At 32.6% G+C, this 21,330-nt stretch overlaps 2 protein-coding genes across 4 annotated transcripts in view; one reads left to right on the forward strand and one right to left on the reverse strand.

Moving 5' to 3' along the window:
- Positions 1-5,231, reverse strand: part of LOC148176326 (uncharacterized) — a 101,855-nt gene extending 96,624 nt beyond the window's left edge. The window contains exon 1 of the mRNA XM_088034169.1: positions 5,001-5,231. The gene's annotated coding sequence lies outside the window, so the exon portion shown is untranslated. The remainder of the gene's footprint in view (positions 1-5,000) is intronic.
- Positions 1-21,330, forward strand: part of Atg16 (Autophagy-related 16) — a 510,049-nt gene that overhangs the window by 122,381 nt on the left and 366,338 nt on the right. The window lies entirely within an intron of this gene.

The raw sequence follows: 21,330 nt of genomic DNA on the forward strand, positions 1-21,330 counted from the left end.
TTATCTGTCAGAACGGCAAAATCAAGTAAATTGCAATAAACGCTCGACACGATTCTCTCGTTTGGAAGTAATATGCGATTAACGCTCGTTATGCCTCGCTAGTTCGCAAGTAATATGCAATCATCGCTCGGCACGCCTCGCGTTTTATCCGTTGGAACGGCAAAAAGGAAGTAAATTGCGATATACACTTGGCATGTTTCTGTAGTTCAGAAGTAATTTGCGATTAACGCTCGGCAAGCCTCGCGGCTGATCTGCTAGAACGGCAAAAGAGAAGTAAAATGAGATACACTTTTGGCATTCCTCTCTAGTTTGGAAGTAATATGCGATTAACGCTCGGCATGCCTCGTTAGTTTGAAAGTAATATACAATCAACGCTCGGCACGCCTCGCGTCTTATCTGTCAGAACGGCAAAAATCAAATAAATTTCGATGAACGCTCGACACGATTCTCTCGTTTGGAAGTAATATGCAATCAACGCTCGGTATATCTTTCTAGTTTGGAAGTAATATGGAATCAACGCTCGGCATGCCTCGCTAGTTTGGAAGTAATATGTGATCAACGTTCGGCATGCCTCGCGTCTTATCTGTCAGAACGGCAAAAAGTAAGTAAATTGCGATAAACGCTCGACACGATTCTCTCGTTTGGAAGTAATATGCGATTAACGCTGGGCAAGCCTCGCTTGGAAGTAATATGGATATAATATGTTTTCAACGGTCGGCACGGTTTGCTAGTTCGAAAATAATATGTCATCAACGCTCATTATGTCTCGCTAGTTTGAAAGTAATATGCAATCAACACTCAGCATGCTCGCGTCTTATCTGTCAAAACGGCAAAAGGAACTAAATTGCCATAAACGCTCTGAACGCCTCTCTAGTTCGGAAGTAATCTGTCATCAACGCTCAACTTGCCTCGCTGATTCGGAAGTAAAGTCTAAAAACGCTTCGTACCCTCAGCTAGTTCGAAACTAAAATATCAGTCAAATAAGAAAATGTAAGCAAGTAGTGCTATGAGGTTTCGACGTGAGTGCTGTACATATTTTTTTACATTAAGTTTTCTGTATTTATTCTACAGACGAAAGACATCTTTAATACCTCAAGCACAAATCCGAAAATCGTCAAAATTGAAGGCTCTATTTTAAGAACCGACCGAATAACGAAAACAAATTCACTTTTCGCGAATATTCGCACACTTAAGGAAATGGAAATTCGAACTTTTGACCCATTTCGCACCTTATCTTCTCTGCAGTTAGATACCCATCGGAGCCGCCTTGTCCAAATCTGTCATAAACCAGCAAGCCGGCATTTCTTCCGACGGAACTTTTAATTGCGCTGCAAAAATCCAAACTACCGTTTATCAACGCAGGTTTCAGCAAGGTCAGGTTACGGTGGAAACCGGTGGGTTTGCGGGTCACTTGGACGCGAACTTACCATGTGGGCATGGCGCGTAGGTCCCGACGTTTCCGATTTGGACAATACAGTTATTTTTCCGTAAGAAGCGTGGGCGCGATCGGATTCGTCACGCGACACACTTTCCAATAACGGGGTAAGTGCAACATTACGGGGTAAGTTAGCCCGAGACGTCCCAAACGGGGCAAGTTGTCCAAAAATTTGGTCGCACTTGCCCCACACGCCGCCTCGAATGAACCGCGAAATTCCGGCGGAATTTGACAGCGTAAAACGCGGATTTTTGCACGTCTAATCGGTTTTAGTCGCTTTGATTTATGTTAAAAGCTCGTCAAAGCGGCCCATCATATTGACGTCCAGCTTCGCGTCAATCGCAGCACCGCTCGTTATTGAAAGATTAAAATTCCTGTAAAGGAAATGACCGAATATGGACTTCGTTAGTCGTTAATCGGTACGAATTGGTTAATACAATGCAGCGGGTAATTAACCGGGAAAAAGTTAATCAAAAGAGACGTGTGTGTGGTGTGACCTGCTGCGGCAACCCCATGTGACCCGGGGAACTCCCACATGGTAACGGTAACGCGGCGGCGGGGAAAACGTACAATTTTCCAAAGAAAATCGGTTTTTAATCTGGAGATTCAAATGCCCAAACAAGCGAGATTCAATTATTGCAATAAAGCTGTTTTTCTTCTTATTTTGTTGGATGTTTCGATTAATATCGCCTCGGAAGTCAAACAAATCGATATCCGCTTATATTTTCACTGTCACTTTTCGGATTTGATAAGCTGGAATGAAAAAGCTCCGACTGGAAAATTGATTCTTGTACTTTGAAGTTGAAATTAGTTTCACTTCGCTTTCGAGGAACGTCAATCAAAGTTATTATTCCTAAATTATCGCTTTTATGATTCTTATGATTAGTTTAAATATTTCGCCTTTGTTTGAAGAGGATTGAGTGAAGTTAAATTAACACTTTTAATAGGGCGTGGGCGCGAAGTAACTGCTATGATCTGGGATTTCCTGGATTTTAGTTTTTAACTTTGAGGAGAGTTTTATGAACTTTTTTGTGTTTTGTTGGAGGAAAATAGAAAAAAAAATTTATTCAGCAAGCTTATATAAATATTTAAAATGTAATTCGCTGAAAGCTGTTAATGGATATTTTCAGTACAATTTGCGGTCTATTATGAATGTGGAATTAGCAAACTTTTCATACGATAAAATTTATTGAGTTTGCTTTTTCTTTTTTCCAGTTTGGCAGAATTGTATGTAATATCGATTTTCCGCAATTCTCGTTTATTTATAATTACAATTTATGGATTTTGTACACAAAATTTAATATGCAGGAAATAATTTTGTCTATATTTGTACCTACCGGTTGACTTGGATTTTTCAGGAAAAGCTCTAAAAGTGTTTATTTTTGCAATTGGTGAAGCACTTTTTGTTTCTTCTGCTCAAACGTAAATTTTCATAAAATTATTTTCTCGACTTCTGCATGTTAAGTTTTAACTCAATTTTTCAGGAGTTGCGCAAATTTAGTAATTACTCTATTATTTTTTGTTTCTTCTCTTTAAAATTAAGTTTTAAAAAATTTTCCTAATTTTTACACTATAAGTTTGAATTTATTATTTACTGAAAAGCTCTGAAAAGTGCACTAGTCAAGCTCAAATTTGCTCTGCACGGTTTCAACTCAATATTTTAAGAAAAGCTCTAAAAAGTGTAAAATTTTGCTTTTTGCGAAGCACTTTTGATTCTTCTGTTCAAACGTAAAATCTTAAGAAGAAAATTTCTCGGTACACTAAAAGTTTAAAGTTAATTTTGCAAGAAAAACTCTAAAAAAGTATTTATTTTTACACTGTGTTAAGAAATTTTCGTTGTTTCTGCTCAAATTGAAATTTCCGGGAATTTTCTTCATTTTTACACTTAAAATGTTGCCTCGAGTTTGCAAAATATTTTAACTTTTATAATTTTTTCAGTAAAAAACTTTATTTTCAGAAAATATTCTGCGTTTCTGAAAGTTTTAACTGTTTTCAGGAAAAAGCTCTAACAAGTATTATTTAGAAGAACTTTCTGTTTCTTATGTTTAAACGCAAATTTTCAGGAAATAATTTTCTCGGTTCTTGCACTAAAAGTTTAAACTTAATTTTTTAGGAAAAGCTCTGAAAAATATTTATTTTTACTCTGTGTTAAGCAGTTTTCGTTGCTTGTGTTCTAATTTAAACTTTCAGGAGTTTTCTTCATTTTTACACTGAAAAGTTTACTTTAAGTTCGCATAAAGTTTTAACTCTAATTTAATAAATTTTTATATAATTAATAACAATTTGTTGTAATTTTATTATATAATTTTTCGTTTCTTAAAGTTTCAATTCTGTTTTCAGGAAAAGCTCATTTAAAAACATTTCAAGCATGTTCAAACGCAAATTCTTTGGAAAAAAATGTCTTTAATTACTATAAGTTTCTACTGAAATTTCCAGGAAATTTTTGCACTTTGTTTAAATTTTAATTTCCAGGAATAATCTTTATTTCTGCACTGAATATTTTAACTAACTGGAATTTTCCAAATAAGCTCTAAAAAGTGTTAATTTTGCATTTCGTCAACCACTTCTCGTTTCTTCTTTTTAATAAACGTAAATTTGTACTCTTCGAAAAGTTTTGACGCTGATTTAATTAATTTTTCAAGAAAACTTTTAACAAAAACTAAATTTTGCGAAAATAATTCTTCGTATTTGCACTGAAATATATTAAGCAATTTTTCCGGAAAAGCTCTAAAAACTGCTGAATTTTACACTTAATCGAGCACTTTTCGTTTCTTTCGTTAAAATTTGAATTTTTAGGAAATACTTTTCTTCACTTTTGCAGAACTCAATTTTTTCAGGAAATTATATAAAATCTAATTTTCTTTCATTGCGACTACTGAAGACTGAGCACTGAACACAATCACTCTTCATTTCTTCTGGAAGATTTTTAAAGGTAAATTTGCAGGAAATAATTTTCTTCATTCCTGCACTGTGAATTTTTCAGGAAGAGTTTGAAAGTTTCGATTAATATTTTGAATTTGCGCTTTTCCTCTGAATTTTGCAAAATTTATAATCGACGGAATTTTCTTAAGCAGCGAATGAAAATTTCGAATTTTTGAGCAGAAGTTTGAGCACTGAACACTTTGTTTCTTCAGCAAAAGGAAATTTTTTTTTTTCTATATTAACTAATTTTTTAGGAAAAGCTGTAAGTAATTTTAGTGAGCTTTTAATATTTTCAGCGTCACTTTCAGCTTTTCCTTTCGTATCCTCTCGCAGCGGATCGAATAGAATTTTTTCTGTGTGGAAACGGCTCCAATTTTCCGCTATTGTTGAGCTTTCCAGTGTTAAAAAACTGCACGATATGCATCGCTACTTTCACGTCTCAGATTCGCTTTTTCGCCACAAGACTTTTTTCCGGGTCTCGTCTTATCCGCAACACACTTGTCCTCCCGGAGTAAATTTCCGGAGCGCATCACTTCACAATCACCGCTGAGCCCTTTAACCGGATTTTCGTCGCACTAGTTCCGGTTGAAACTCCACTCCGGGTATCGCGTGCGTACGGCGCCACGAGGATCATTGCACCTACCTTGAACTTCCTTCCGTGGTGTGCGCGGCTGATGCAGACGATGACGATGATGATGGTGAACTGTCTCGACACTGACACTGTCCTTGGCCTTGTGTTTTGCGGTGCGTTCACGGTCACAACCACAACAGAAATGCTTTGGCGAGCGACGAACTGCTTCTTTTCCTGCCTCAACAGCGGCGGCTGATGAAGACCTGGTGGTGGGGTCGTACCACTACTTCGACCACGGCAGGTGGAACATCGCATATTTATAACTCGCGAAGACCATCATTGGCCGCAGCCACCGAGGTCTTCCAAGGAGGAACCAAAAGCGATTCCTCTTCCGAAGAACCAAATACTCCTTTTTTGGTTCTTTTGCTAGAGCACTGCTTACATTTTGATGGTGCGATAGTGTGGAGGTGATGCAAATGCATGGAGCGTTCCGCTCGGCATTCTCTACCGGAGGAGGTTCATTACCAAGGCCGTATGAAGACCGCGCGTTCACTGACCCTCTGCACCCACATCAACACTCACCCCGGAAAAATTTCGACCAAGACCCCACAGACTTCTTCCGGCCACGACGCATTCAAAGTGGTACTTCTTCAGCGTGCTCTTTTTGTCTCGGTGCTTAATTTTCAATTAACTTTTTGCAAAATGCCTTGGAAATTTTAATACTACGCTTATCAAAATTAATTAATCTTTGCCTGCCTTCCCAAAGATTAAAGCTAAATATGCCCGATGGGACGATCATTTTTCGAAAAATTCCTTTATGGTACTTCTTTCACTTTTGAGGAGTTTTTTACCGTTACTGGAACGTCAGTAGCATCGCTAACGTCCCATTAAAAGTCATCCTAGCATGTGCATAATCTCTGTTTTCCCAATGGTGCGAAAAATCTATTAACGTATTAAATTACCGCAACCGAGCATAATTCCTCTATTTTTCATGCTTACTCCGGATTTCCATAACAGTTACGACTCCAGATTTGTCAGAATTACAAAGATAATCCTGAATTCATTTCGGTTTGCTTCAACATCCGTTTTGGCATGTAGCGGAAGCTGTCAAAAGCTCGAAAATCGAAAGTCCAATTAACCCATCCGAAGCCGTCCCATTAAGACAAGATCAATTTCCTGCCCATACAATCCATTTATTGAAACGGAAAAGTGCGGTTCCATTAGCGGCGCAGAGCAACGTCCGCGAAAAGTGGCGTTTTTTCGGAGAGTTCGATTCTCGGTAAGGCGACGAACCCAAGTGACAATTTCGGTTTTTGTCTTCGCATGTCGCAGATGTTACCAGCTCATGCGTAATTCATCGCTTTCATTAGTATTCAACAAATAAGCAGCAAGTGTTAATCTGATCCAAATACATGACCGAGATTACTGTATGATCAATGTTGACATTTATCACTATTATCCAGGTTTAAGTATATGAGAGTGCGTTTGATGATGATAACTCACAATGTTAAGGTTTTAGTGGTTATTACTTGGAATGACCTTGTAGCTATAATAAATTGTGCAGAGGTTATTACGTTCATTACAGCAACCTGGAAAATATCACTGATTGGTGGAATTCATGAATTGAGTTTATTTTATTGAGATTGCGGTGGTGCAAGCACCCACGTTGGGAAACGATTAATGAGGACCATTAATGCACGATTTTTGGGTCTTTATTAACCAACTAGTTGGAAAGACTTTTTAGTGACCATTGCGAATATGCTGATTTACGTCTCCATTAATAACCGGAAAGTGTCACATTTTGTACCGACTTGTCAAAAGTTACTTTACGGTCGCATTTATTTCACGGACTCATTTGTCATTTGTCATTATTGAAATTATAGCAACAGTTTATTTATGTCTCAAATCGCGAAAGATGATTCATTTCTGCATAGTCGCATTTATTTCTCCGAGTCATTTGTCATTTATTTAAATTAAGGAGAGGCGATAAATTTTGGCGGCTTCTAAATTATGAAATATGGGTTCGGACAGAAAAGATTTTTTACGGTTTTGTTACACAAATAACTATTTTTAGATTTTGGATTTAAAAAAATATTGATTTATTTTTGAATTTTAATTTCTATCTATACTTACAATGTACGGGAACATAATTTATACAATGTACAGGGTGTGCAATTTAACCGTTCTTGACTATTCTCTGTTGATTGCCCACATCTTCCCCTTTTTACGGCATCTATTAAGTGTCCGTATAAGTAACGACCTAATTAAACCCCAACAAATTGCTCTTTTAATTTGAAATTTACCACACTGAGAGAGCTGGAGATTGAACTTTTTAGCATTTTAATTTCGAAAACATCTTTATCAAAAACTTTTCTAGTCGCTATTGCGCTTAATTAATTCCGATAATTAAAGTAATTAAAACTTATAGAATTGCTACTTTAATTATTAGAAATTATCGACTCGGAAGAAAACATGTTTTGTTACTTTCTGGTTGTGCTTGCATTTTGATGCATGATTTTGAAGACTTTTGTTTGTAATTAATTCGAAATTAAATTAATTACAACCTAACGAGTTGATTCGGTAATTTGGAATTTACCACTCTGAAGAGTGAGGGGATCAAGTTTTTTGATATTCTGGTTTCGTTCGCGCTGATTTCGGTTCTGTTTGCATTTTCATGAACTGTTCCAATTGCGATTGGGCTTGATTAATTCTGAGAACTAAATTAATTAAAAGTCAATGCATTGCTTCTTTGATTAGAAATATTTCACTACAAAGCAACTTTTTTTTTATTTTTTAGTTTTGTTGCACTTGAACTTAATTAATTCTGAAGGTTAAATTCATTAAAAATTAAGAAAGCAATAGAAGCAACTGTGTAGTCTTTTGTTTTTGTTTTCGTTGATTTTGGTTCTGTTTTTATTTTAATAAACTTTTCTATTAGTTACGGCTGCGCTTAATTAAGTCTGAAAATTAAATAAATTAACCCCCAACTTACTACTTAATTTATTAATTTGAACAAATTTGAACTCTGAACAAAGCTACAAATTTTTGTTTAATGTTTTGGTACCGAACACTGCAATTTTAGTTCAGTTTCAATGCCTAATTAATTTACAAAATTAAACCAATTAAAAATCAACGACTTATTCGCTTAATTTAAAATGTACCAATATTCCGATTTTGGTTTACGAATATTAATTATTTAAAACCCTAATTAATTTGAAATTAAAATTACCGAATATCGCTGCAATTTTTGTATTGTTGTAGACGTAATAATTTAGTAAAATTAACCCAATTAGAACCTAACGAATTCCTTCTTTAATTTGAAATATTTATTTTCCAACAAGGCAATAGAATGACATTTTTAATCATTTTAGTTCCGTTTCCGCTAATTTTGTTTTTATTTTTATTTTGATACTCCCATTTATTCGTGGTAGTTTTGAAAATTAATTCAGTCAATACTCAAATTATTTTGAAATTTTATCTGTAATGAAAGCTACAGATTTTTTATTAGGTTTTGTGCGCTGTAATTTTGGTTTTGTTTGCTTGCATAATTAATTAATAAAATTAAATCAATTAAAACTCAACGAACTGTTCTTTAAATTTGAAATCTTTGTCTCGGAAAAACGAGACAGAATGTCTTTTTTCACATTTTGTTTTTGTTTGCATTTTGATAAAATTTTCTAGTTGTAATTAATTCTGAAAATTAAATTCATTAAAACTCAACTTAATTAGAAATTCCCCAATTTGAGGAAAACCACTGATTTTTTTTACACATATGTTGTTTCCGTTCGCTGCAGTTTTGTCTGGTTGCTTAATTAATTAACAAAATTAAACCAATTAAAATCCAACGAACTGCTTATTTAATTTGAAGAAGACGACAGAATGATTTTTTTCTTCTATTTTCGCTGATTTTAGTTCACTTTGAGTGAGTTGCAATTACGTTTAATTAATTCTAAATATTAAATTAGTTAAACCCAACTTAACCAAAAATTCCCCAATTTTGACAAATCTACAGAATTTTGGTTCTGTTTGCTGCATGCTTAATTAATTAAGAAAAATAACCTAATTAGAACCCAACGAATTGCATCTTTAATTTGAGATATTCGTCAGAACTATCTTTTATTTTATTTTATTTATTTTTTATGATTTTGGTACTGTTTACATTTTGATGACTCTCCCAGTTGCGAAGGCATTAGTCGCAATTGCCCCTAATTAATTCTGAAAATTAATTACGTCCCAATTTAATTAACAATTGGACAATCTGGAGGGAACTACAGAATATTTTTTGATATTTTAGTTCCGTTCGCTGCGATTTTGGTCTAGTTTGCATGCCTAATTAATTAAAGAAATTAAACCAATTTAGTTAAAACTTAGCTTGACTAGAAATTCCACAAATTAAACAAAGCTAAAGATTTTTGTTTTTTTTTTAATTTCAGTTTTGTTCGCTGCGATTTTCATCCTGTCTACATGCCTAATTAACTAGCAAATTAAATTAATTAAATCCCAAAGAAATGCTACTTTAATTTGAAATGTTCGTCTCTGAAGAAGACAACAGAATGATTTTTTTTCACATTTTGTATCCGTTTCCGGCGATTTTGGTTCTGTTTTTATGTTGATAAACACTATCATGAGTTGCAATTACGTTTAATTAACTCTAAAATTAAATTAATTAAAACACTACTTAACTAGATTTTCCCCAATTTCAAAAAAGCTACAGAATTTGGTTTTTCAATTTTGGTTCTATTTGCTACTAATTTGGTTCTGTGTGCATGCCTAATTAAATAACAAAATTAAACCAATTAAAATCCAACGGAACGCTCCTTTAATTTAAAATGTTTGTCTGGGAGGAAGACGACAAAATGACTTGTTTTCACATTATGCTTCCGTTTCCGCTGATTTTGGTCCCGTTTTCATTTAAACTCTATCATGAGTTGCAATTCCGTTTAATTAATTATAAAAATTAAATTAGTTTAAACCCAGCTTGACTAGAAATTCTCTAAATTAAACGAAGCTAAAGATTTTTGTTGTTATTTTTAATTTTAGTTCTGCTCGCTGCGATTTTGGTTCTGTCTACATGCCTAATTAATTAACAAATTAAATTAATTAAATTCCAAAGAAATGCTACTTTAATTTGAAATGTTCGTTTCCGAAGAACACAACAGAATGACTTTTTTTCACATTTTGTATCCGTTTCCGGCGATTTTGGTTCTATTTTCATGTTGATAACTCTATCATAAGTTGCAATTACGTTTTATTAATTCCAAAAATTAAATTAATTAAAACTCAACTCAACTGGAATTTCTCCAATTTCAAAAAAGCTACCAAATTTTATTATTTTAATTTTGGTTCTGTTCGCTGCGATTTTGGTTTTGTCTGCATGCCTAATTAATTAACAAAATTAAACCAATTCTAACCCAACGAAACGCTCCTTTAATTTGAAATGTTTGAAACGTCCGGAGGACCTTTTTTCCTAATTTGTTTCCGTTTCCGGCGATTTTGGTTCTGTTTGAATTTTGATAAACTCTCCCAGTTGCGAAGGCATTAGTCGCGATTGCGCTTAATTAATTCTGAAAACAGGTATGGGAATCGTTGAACTAGCGTGCATTGAAATAGGTAAGGTCCATTATTTATGAGTGCAGTAAGATGCAGGCCTGAGGCATCAAGTTTTCTTGCTTTTTTCCCAAGTATTAATTTATAAGGTACCCGGCAACACGATCTGGTAATTAGCTACCTATACTCGTACTTATCTATTAAAACTCTTGGGATTATTTGCTCTTGGGGTATATATCTGATTTAAACAATGGTGAAACATGGCTTTTGCGGGATATCTAGTCAGGCTTTGAGGTTAATAGTGAGTTATGGTAGTTGCGGTACTATTTCTCGGCTACTTTTTTCCCTTCTTCATCAAAAGAATTCATTGCAGACGTTGAGTTAGCAGTGATGATTACGAGGCGATTTGAATTATTCCGAGCGATAATTATTGAAACTTTACTGAACAATCGACATTGATTACGAGATAAGGATCGGCGTGTACAGCGAAAGTACACAAAGATAGAACGACGGACAAATATAAAGAAACCACTCTTCAACTTCTCGTTTTGTTGCTACATGGAAGATCATTAGTTACCACCGGTCGGAGTTATAACAAGCCGTTTCAAATTGATCGGAAATTTAAAAGGTACAACTTCTGGGTACTTGTAATTGAATCCATTAAAAAACCATAAATTTCAAAGACACTTTCTTTTTTGTTTCGTTTTCTTTAATTTGTCTTTCTTGTTTCAGGTGAGTCTTCTTCGTGTTCGTGTGGACTGGTGAAAGTAAGTTTGGATTTTCATTTTTAACCCTCGAACGAGACCAGTTTTATACGACAATTTATGGAAGGGTTATTGAAATTCGCAACTCGTTAAAATTAAGTGGTCGTTAAGATTTAAAGGTTGTTAAAATTTTAGATCTCCCATATATTTGTCTTGGAAGAGGCCATTGAACAGGTTCTTCCAGGAGTATTTGATGGTCTAATTATATGTTACGAAGATGTCAGGTTGTTAAGTACCAACTATAATATTGGGACAGTGATGACTGAAACGGACTTTAAATTCTCGACCTTTCATTTTTTTTTGCTATATTTTTTTGTTGTTTTATTATATTTATGGTTATACAAGTTAAGTTAATCGAAAATCAGTCTGCTTTTTCAAAATGTTTGTAATAAGGTCGTTAACCAACTTAAGCTATAATCCAAAATACAACCAACATTTTTGGCAATTTTCAAAAAAAAATTTCAAACATTTCTAAAATTTTTCTGAATTTTTTAAAACTTTGCAGTTTGAGAAGGTTAGAACTAGTAAGCTCCGAAAATTTCAGAGTAATAGTCTAATAAATAACCAATTGACGGATATATTTTTACAATTTTTAAAAATCGTCTTTTCGTTGACAGTTTTGCAAATTTACAAGGTTATTAACCAAGTTATAAGTAGTAAATTTCAGAGTTAAAGTTCAACAAATAACCACTTTTTGATGGTATTTTTACCTTCAACCCTTTAGCAAATTTACAAGTCTATTAATCAAGTCAGAAGTAGTAACCTTCAGAAATCTTAAAGTTATATTGTATAATAAATAACTCCTGTACAATGAAATTTTCATAATTTTGAAAAATCGTCTTTGGTTTGAAAGTAAAAATTTTAAAAACCGTTTCGTATTTTAAAAATTCTTGCCATTTGGCAAGGTTATTAATCAAGTGGAAATGAGTAGCCTCTGCAAATTTCAAAATAATATTCCACTAGTTACCCGATTTTTGAATAGATTCTTGCAATTTTGAAAAATTGTCTTTAAGTTAAAAGTAACATTTTCAAAAATTTGTTTTGGATTCTCAACAAATCTACAATTTGACAAGGTTAATAATCAAGTTAGAAGTAGTAACCTTCGAAAATCTCAGAGTTATAGTTAATAAAAAACTAATTGACGATTAAATTCTTACATTTTTTTAAAATTCGAAAATTTCAGAGTTAGAGTTCAATAAATAACCAATTTTATAGTATATTTTTACAATTTTTAAAATTCGTGTTTTTTTTTAAAGTAAAAATTTTTTAAATCTTTTTCGTACCTTCAACAATTTTTCAAGTTTACAAGGTTATTAATCAAGTTTGAAGTAGTCATCTCTAAAAATTTCACAGTTAAATTCCAATAATAAACCCTGTACGATTAAATTTCCATAATTTTGAAAAATTGTCTTTTTGTTTAAAGCAAAAATTTCGAAACACTCGTATTTTCAAAAATTTTGCAATTTATCAAAGTTAATAATCAAGTTCCTCTGAAAATTTCAAAATAATATTTCATTATTTATTAGTTAACCACATAACCTATTTTTGAGCGTGTTTTTACAATTTTTGCCGTTTTTTTTTCCGAAAGTAGACATTTATAAAATATGTTTCGTATTTTCAACAATTTTGCAATTTGACAATGTTATTAATCAACCAGCTGAAAGTGTAGCGTCCGAAAATTTTAAAGTTATAGTCCACCAAATAACCAATTTTGTGCAATATATATTTTTGCAATTTTTAAAATTTGTTCTGTATTTTTAAAAATTTTGCAATTTGGCAGGATTACGAATTAAATTGAAGGTAGTAAGCTCCGCTAAACGCAAACAAATAACCAATTTACAAATTATTGTCGAAATTTAAATGAAAAAAAATGATTTTCATACATGATAAAAAAAATTAAAATTTATTCTGTTTTCAAAATATTTGAAATTTTGAAGGATGATTAATCATTCTGAAATGAGTAACTTCAGGCAATTTTAAAGTAATAGTTTAATTAATATAGGCAATTTACGAATATACCATATGGTCGAAATTAAAAAAAAAATGGATTTCAAAAAATTTATTATTTTTTTTTAATTATTCCCAAAATTTTGTTAATTATGTTGAATGTAGGAGCCTCCGCAAAGTTTAAAATAAATAATTTGAGAAAAGCTTTTGGTTCCTGAAAAAATAGAAATATTTCTGGTTTTTTCGCAAATTTTGAAAACGAATAAATTTTACAAAAAGAGCTATAACAAAGAAAATACAAAGAAAGAATTGGCAAATGACAGAACTGCGGCAGAAGAGAAAAAATAAGTCGTTGGTAAAAAATATCGTAAATCAGGACAAAGAAAAGGAACAAGCTAAGAAAAAGAGAAACTTTTGGATCAAGTGAAAAAGTAAAAAGAGGACGATATAAGGATATTCACAAGCAAAAGGAAAGGAAGAACTGTTGAATTTCGCTTCTCTCGTTTAGTTGCTAATCATCTTCCTCTTTCAAAACGTGAGCGAAAGTTTTTTCGTTTTCAAATTTGACTTTTTAGCATTGCTCCAGTCACGAAAGCCTTCACTTATAAGACCATAAAAACAGAATTCTCCTCCATTTAACATCACAAATTGCCGCAGTTCAGTAACTAAACTGTTTCGTATTTTAGATAATCTTCAGCAATGGTAGTTACTTTTCTTAATCGTTGCCTGATTATTTGAAGTAGAAACTGTTTTGCCAGTTAATTAAAGACCGCTGCATGAATAACTACAATGTTTATAATTTATAACGAAGTTTGATGTGGTGGCCATCAAAACCAACGGAAGTTCTTAAATTGCAAATAACATGAAGATTGCTCGAAAAACACTTAAGAGTCGTATTTGGAATTTATTATAGAATCGAGATCATTAGCGATTTGGTCACCAGCTTTGATCTGTTCCGCATCAATCACGTCGTTTCTTCCTTGAGATTAATTAATAATAACGTTAGAGAAGATGTTTTTAGCGTAATACAATAAACCTATAAAAATGTAAACCAAGGCCGCTGCAGGCCATCTGTTTGTCTTTCCAGCTGTTTCACTAAATCATTTCTTTACCGTTTTGTTCACAAATAGCATCATTTGCTCAAGACCGCCGCTAATTACTTAATAATTGTCTAAATTTTAAGCATCGACAGTTAGATGAAATTAGTCAGATTGAGCATGAATCGAATCGAATCGTAATCACCGATTCTTAGGGGAGAGTGGAGTCCGAACCATTGGCATAACTAACGTATAGTTGGCTATTCGCCTCTATTGTTCTGAAATGCGTATCTGATTGAGAAATATGCGTGATTTGTAATTCAGATGGTTCACATAACGAGTAAGAATTTCTCTTATTATGTGAGTCCGCAAGGCACTTATCTGATCCGCCGTACATTTGTAAATGACAGTATCAATAAGGAACATTTGTCCTGTATCGCTGTAGTCTGCACCAGCGGCGGTAGCACCGTTATTCTTAGGGGAAAATCGCCCAAGAAAAATGTCCCAACTAATAACAGCCATCCTGACTTAATTACCCCATCGGTTTTTCTTTAAGTGCCAATTAGGGAACAATGGCGTCTCGATAATTATCCTCTGCCACTATTACCACTGAAATCGCTACCGTACTGCACCCGTGTGAAATTTCAGCATGTGAACACCAAACCATGCACATACACATCCTTTACGTTTACCACAGGTCCCTGCATTGCCGGGAGCTAATTGTCACTTCGAGCACATGCGTCAATAATTGTGTGATCTTCTTGGGGACAATGAATGCAAGTTGGAATTGTAAACCTCATTTGTATTAATTATTATTTAGAACAATAATGCATTTAGAATTTACTTGTTTCAAATTCACACGTGAATTTCCAAGTTAATTTAGGACCAGCTGCTAAAAACAAAATTTTGGAACCGGAAATTAAATTTTCACAAATTTTTATTTTTGATATCTTTTTTTTTTATTAAATCTTAGTTACTTTTTTAATTTAACTGCTAAAGTCGTGTAATTTGCAAGCATTACTGCTCTGGACACGATTACTAACTGATCCAAAGTACGCCATTTTAGAACCGGAAATAGATTTTTTTGAATTTTTTTATTTTAGGGTTAATAGAAATTTTCAACTCCTTTCTTTAATTCTGTTAGTTTCGCAATTTTATTTATTATTTAATGTATTGACTCAACAAAATTACATTTTAAGGCCGGAAACAAATTTTTCCAAATTTTATTTTTTGGGGTGGCTAGAAAATTTCTTTTTTATTATACCTGCATTATAATCCTAAATTAAAACACGCAAAAGCGTGCAAAAAGGAGTCTTTAAAGCACTAAAGCTTTAAAGTTGTCTAGGTAACAAGAAATAGTGAAATGTCCGGACCAATTTTTATTTAAAATATAAATAAACATGAAAATTTCAAAGCCACCCGCTTTAATCTGGTTACTGTTGTTTGTTGCTTCTAATTTATAACTAGTAGAAGCTTTTTCATTTTCATTCTTCTGTTGGACGACCATAGCTCTTGATGAAGTTGATTTAGCAATGTGTTCAGAACAGCAATGCGTTTGGAAACAACTATTTTGTTTGAAGTTGATTCTTTAATATAGCCACTAGTCACACTCAACGATTTCTATCCCACATGACGTTGCAACTCATCGATGCTCATACCACTGTTTGCCATAATCGTATGAAGTTGGTCGGAAAGCATGACCAGTATTTTTTTATATTTTTTTTTTGATAATTTTATTGGGTAAATTCACAATTTTTCAATGCTCCTTAAGGATTGTAAATGGATAGGTATAATAAAAATAGCGTAAAACACTCGTTTATAAGCGCCTTTTAAACACCTACGACGTTAAAAGCAGTCAGCTGATGCGTCGTGCTCTTAAACTGGTCGTGCGTGTTGTAAAGTCTTGCTTATAAACTTGTACTATAATATACTATTTTTTCAAAAAATTCTGTTGGGCAATTTTACAGCTTCATCAATGAGATTTGGAAGCATTAGTGTAATGGGCACGATTAACGTAACAAAATTACAAAATTTAAGAACTAGAAATTTAATTTTTTCCAAATTTTTAGAGGAGAAAGAAATTTTCATCTTTTTTTTATAAAATTCTGTTAATTGAACAATTTTAACTCCTTAGTAGTGATATTTGGAAAAGTTACTACATTTGAGATGTTTATCAATTCAACAAAGGGACAACGTTTTAGAAATGGAAATTAAATTTTCCAATTTCCAAATTTTTAATTACATATACAGGGTCCGGCAACACTTGTGTCCACCCCCAAAATCGACTTTAATTTTAAAGTTACAATTTTGAGAATTTGTATACGCTTATAGTTGACAAAGCTATAGAAGCTGACGCGAAAATTTGTTTTTATCACGGTTTGGTTGGCGTCGCGACGTCTAAGAAATATAATTTTTAGCGATTTTCGAGTTTTTGCGGAAATATTGGCGAATTCAATTTTTTCCAACATAACTGTGATATAAATATCTAATAATATAAATCTAATGCAAATTGTGTTTAAAATTTGCGAAAAAATTTTATCAAGTTAGTTTTCAAAATTCTGACAGCGCAGCGGCAAACTACGTTTACACCAAAATTTCACAAGTCACTTCATTCGCTCTTATAAAGGTTAATTTTGATTAACACGGGCATGTTGCACTTTATGGACACCAGAAATCGTTAATTAACATCGACAAAGCGACAATTTCAGCAATTAAGACTTTTGTTACAATCTAAAGCGAGCCAAAGGATAGATGTCATTTGTGACACAAGATGTTGGCAGATGGGTGTAAACGTAGTTCCCAATTTTGACGTAATGAAATTGGAAAGTAACTTGATAAAACAGCATTATTTTCTCAAATTTTAAAGACAATTTGCATCGAATTGAAATTTTGCATTGAAATTTTTAACACATTTGTATTGAAAAAAAATTAAATTAGGGGTTTATATCACAAACCCTTACAATTAACTAAACATTACATTTTTAAGGCGTCGCGACGCCAAATCTATCAGTGATAAAAACAAATTTTTGCGTCAGCTTTTAGAGCTTTGTCAACTGTGAGCGTATGCAAATTTTCAAAATTTAATCTTTAAAATTAAAGACGATTTTGGGGATGGACACAAGTGTTGACGGACCCTGTATATGTTTTTTTAAATTTTTGTTCATTTTTTTAATTAAATCGCTAAAGTCATTGGATTTGCAAACGTTACTGCTCTGGACATAATTTTAAACTGAACAAAATAACAAAATTTTAGAACGGGAGTTTTTTTCTTTTCAATTTTAATTTTTGGGGTAACTAGATATTTTGTTGGTTGGGCAATTTAAATGCAATATTAACAAAATGTTAACATTTGCTGCATTTGACATGTTTACTATCTCAACAAAATTATAACATTTTAGGGCCGGAAACAGAATTGTTACAAATTTCAATTTTTGAGGTGGCTATAAAATTTCTTTTTTTTCTAAAGATTCTGTTGGGCAATTTTACAGCTACACTAATGAGATTTGGAAGCATTTGTCTATTAGGCACGATTAATTTAACAAAAATACAAAATTTTAGAAATAGAATTTTAATTTTTGATTGAGAAAGAAATTCGGTTTTTTTTTATATAAGTTCTATTGCTTGAACACTTATATCAGTGAAATGTAGAAGAATTACTACTACTTTTAACACTTTTATTGCCTCAAAAAAGCACGTTTTTGAACCGGATGTGGAATTTGTACTAAATTTTATTTTGGGGTGGCTAGAAAATTTTATCTTTTTTATAAAAGTCTGTTATTTGAGCAATTTTGATGCTATACGAATGAAAATTGGCAGCATTACTGCCTCGGACACGATTATTAACTAAACAAAATTACAAAATTTTAGAACCAGAAATAGAATTTTATCAAATTTTAATTTTTGAATGAGAAAGAAATTTTCAAAAAATTCTGTTACTTAAACAATTTCAACGTTATATCAGTGAAATTTGGGAGAATTACTAACTTTGACACGTTTATTGACTCAAGAACTTTTCGCTTTCGAACCGGAAATGGAGTTTTTTTTTTAAATTTTATTTTGGGGTGGCTAGAAAATGAAAATTTTATCTTTTTTTATAAATTTGGTTATTTGAGCAATTTTGGTGCTATACGAATGAAAATTGGCAACATTACTGTCTCGGACAATAACTATTATTAACTGAACAAAATTACACAATTTTAGAACCGGAAATTGAATTTTTCCAAAATTTAAATTTTGAAATAATTCGGAATTTTCAACTTTTTTTGTAAATTTTTTTGGACAATTTTAACGCTAATGTTATGAGTTATGAGATTCGGATTCATTATTGCCTTGAACACGTTTAATAACTCAACAAAATTACAGAAGTTTAGAACCGGAAATTGAATTAAAAAAAATTGTTATTGAGACTACGCAAAACTTTTGAAATTTTTGAAATTTTTTAATTATTATTATTTTCCTACAAACCTTTAAGCAAATTTAATTCGTCCTTGTAGATTTCGATTTCGTTTAGTGTCTCTATCTTCACTTCATTAAAATACCTCTCCAAAGCGCCTTAGCTACCGAATTCCAATAGAATTTTACAACTTCCTGCTTGTAATAGTCAAGATTAAAACAGACCCAATCAATTTTTCAATCAAAAAACTTTCATAGTGTGTCTAATTCTTATTCCTCCTCGATGTCATCGACAAAAGACCATGTGGGCCACTAACACTAACCAAACAACTTAAGCAAACATCAGATTACCTAATCTTTTGCAAATATGAGTACTTCTCTAATTCTTGCCTAGCGGTCCCATCCCACACTCATGCCAAAACAAGAATTCCAATAAAAATTTTGAAGACATGTTTACTGTTCACACAAGACCTGTGCAAATAGAAGAAACGTGTTATGGCGCAATCCGAAAAAGTTGATAATTTCCATAAAATTAGACCGTCATCAAAATTAATGACGACGTTCACAGTCCCACATAAATTTCAACGATTGTCTCTAATTTTTCATGGGTATCAGATTTACCTCATTTTTTAATTTACGGAACACCTTCATCATTTCGGTTCTCCGAATTCCAGAAACTTAGTCGCCACTTTTAATAATCTTACTTACGTAGTCGCGGTGATTTTTTTTTATTCCTAAATGGTATCATATCATTATGATTATAACAGGGACGTTTACGCCAAGTCATGGTATAATAAGGTTTCATTGTTGGCTGTAATAAGTTTAGTTTCAAATTAATTTATAGATACCTATACCTTTTCATGGGATAATGATTGCCAATCTAAATATTATTATGATTCAATTACGACACTGCGTTTTTGTGGTGCCGTACCAAGCACTGATTAGACCTATTACCGATTTTTATCGACCAGGACGCATTTTACCGCACGAGTGCGGTAACGCACCGGGCGAAGCTTCGTCATATATTAACATGATAGCTCCGTCTCACAATTGAAGTGACAAAAACGCATGAGATTTTTGTATCACGTTTTGGGGGAAACGAACAAAAAACAGCAATTGCAAATTGGTGGCTTTTTGAATTCGGTGGACCTCGGCGTTCGGTGGATTTTGCATTTTTTGTGGTAAATTAAAACTTGATGGACACGAGGCTCTATATTCAATTTCTTTGGCTCTGATTCAATTAAATTCGCACATTTAACACCACCGTCAGAGTATCTTTTAAAAATCCGTTTATTCCACCGTTCTAATAATTTTTGAAATATTTCGGAAAAATGAATTAACGCTTTTTTAATCATGAATAAAATTTATGATAGCACATTTTTTGAATTTATAGAGACTAAGGGTTCGATTTCAAGTCAGTGGCGCAAAATTGCGTTGTCGCAGTTGCTAAGGTACAAGTTTGATTGGGGTTGCTAAGGCGCAACTATGATTTGCAATGCCGCAAGTCAACATGAAATCGTACCTTAAGATTAAAGGTTTTTAAATTTTTTTTTAAATTTAAAAAAAAATGATTTTTTTGTTGATTGTAAAAATGTTTAGACTAAATCACGGCAACGCCTGGGTTTGTATACTCTTTTAATTATACACAATCAAAATCAATATCTAAGATGGCACATTTTTCAAATTTTTAAAGACCAAAGTGACAAAATTTTGAAAATTTAAGAAAAATTGAAATTTTTATAAATTTTTGTTTAGAGCGTAACCGAGATTTCCGAGTTTATATTTTTTTATATTTATATTTATTCCTAAAATGTACAATGATGTCTATTTTCCAACTTTCTATAGTCTAAAATCAGATAATTTTGAAAAATTTAAAAAAAATTAATTTATTATTTTAATTACAATCATAAATAAAATTTGAATTACAGTGAACATTCGATATAATCAATCTTTGACATTGTCAACTAATTTAGTTTCTATCATTCGATATAATTACATCAACTATCAGTCGCTAAAATAATAATAATAAAGATGCAAAAACAGAAGAGACAGTGTTTATCGTACTGAAGGATGTTTCTGCTATTTTCTTCTTAAATTTTTTCCATATTCTTTCCTTTTCTTGTTTTATCTTACTGTTTGTTGTTATATTAGTATTTGCAAAATATTTCTTTAATATTTGTTTCTTGTTTTTTATTAAAATTTTTGACTATTTTTCCTCTCTTTGTTTGTCTAAATTCTTTCAGTTTATACTTCTTTCGTTATTGTTTATGCTATTTACTTTGTCCTATTTTTCTTAATTATTACTATATATATAAAACGTGTACAGGCGGAGCGCCTCTAATAAAACGAGAATACCGGCGAACGAGTTACGTAGTTTTGCACGAGTACCTTCTTTCACCGATTTTTTCTCGACACTTTCGCCGAGCTTTCCCAAACGTACACTTTCCCGAGATTCCGGTGGTTGTGGTTTGGTCCTTTTCCGATTTTTGCTTTTCGCGTGAGAGACTTTTGAAAGTCGTTTTCGTTCGTCCGCCTTTGCTGACGTGGTAGATGTTTCAAAATGCTTTAATGTTCGTGGGGACAAAACCATAACCATTGAGTCGAGAGAAGTCATAAAGATGCAGTAAACATTTCAGAAAAGGGTCTGATTTTTTGTACACACAACATGTACGGTAGCGGCTTTTTTTCTCGGCACTTATTTAAATCGGTTCGAGC

This window comes from Gnatocerus cornutus, chromosome 4 (assembly GCF_029298725.1).
Source record: "Gnatocerus cornutus isolate USDA-ARS CGAHR chromosome 4, icGnaCorn1.1, whole genome shotgun sequence".
Lineage (NCBI taxonomy): Eukaryota > Metazoa > Arthropoda > Insecta > Coleoptera > Tenebrionidae > Gnatocerus > Gnatocerus cornutus.